This window comes from Frankliniella occidentalis, unplaced genomic scaffold, assembly GCF_000697945.3.
Source record: "Frankliniella occidentalis isolate FOCC.00 unplaced genomic scaffold, Focc_3.1 Scaffold200, whole genome shotgun sequence".
Lineage (NCBI taxonomy): Eukaryota > Metazoa > Arthropoda > Insecta > Thysanoptera > Thripidae > Frankliniella > Frankliniella occidentalis.
The window spans coordinates 63248-64282 of record NW_026267326.1 but is presented as its reverse complement, the minus strand read 5'-3'; positions in this window follow the sequence as shown (position 1 = coordinate 64282).

Genomic DNA, 1035 nt, shown 5'->3' with positions numbered 1-1035 from the left:
CCATAAAGAAAAGCCACAAGCAACAACATATAAAAATAAAAATAAATCTCCCAGCGGCAGAATAGTTGGGATCGTCCAGCAAGTGCGTCTAGCTGTTTTCGATCAGATTCAGAGTCATTCTGCAAATGACGGGAGCTCGGCGCCTGCGAGACTCAGGGTAGGCCACCCCACGGTACACGTATGCACTGCACGGAAGATGTTGCCTGCCTACTCGGCGACATGAGAGCTTGCATTGTCTGGACTGGGCTGTTTCGTAGCGGCTAGTGACGGACGCACTGTGTGGGGACGGTACTTTTTTTTTCAAGTCAGGTCAGGCGTCGATGGTGAAAGGTGGACGGTTTGTTCCTAAATTGCCCGACATTAAAACTACTGACAGCATTTCCGAGAGAATTTGCAAAGTTGTTGGAATAACTTTGATGAAGTGAAAGAGGTAAAGGGTAAGCGTCAATCGATACCCAGTCGATAACCGCCGGTCCGTGCGGTACATGCCCGGATGCCGGTATATGCGCGACTGCCGGACGAACAGACAGACAGATAGACTCCGCATGCGGGTATTATTAAAACTGCCTCTGGTCGAGAGCTGGCGAGGCCTGCTCACCGCGCTGATCCGGGTCGGTCCCCTTTCTTCCCTCCCCCTGCTCCTCCTCCTCTCCTACAATCGTGAAGGCCGGCCACCAGGCCAGGCCCAGCTGCGCCGTTGAGGCTGCCGCCCGCCGCTGCTGCGCCTATCGAAGTCAGCCTGTGGATCGCGGGGTAGGCAAGCCCGGCGCGCACGGCTGCTCGGCTCGCCTCGTGTTGCCTACATGGCAGGCGGCCGGCTCGATCCGAGACTCGGGGGTTCGGGCGAGCAACAGGCGGGCGGAAGGGGGGCTTCTGCTTCAAAAGTGAAAATAAAATACAACCTACGGCGATTGGACGACCTGCTCCCCGGCTCCCTGCTCGTTCCGCTGGAAGGGACGGGACGGCCTCCGCCGGCAATCTGGCCAGCGCCATCAGCATGTATATGGCTCCCGGATTCCCCTCTGGAGCAGCCCG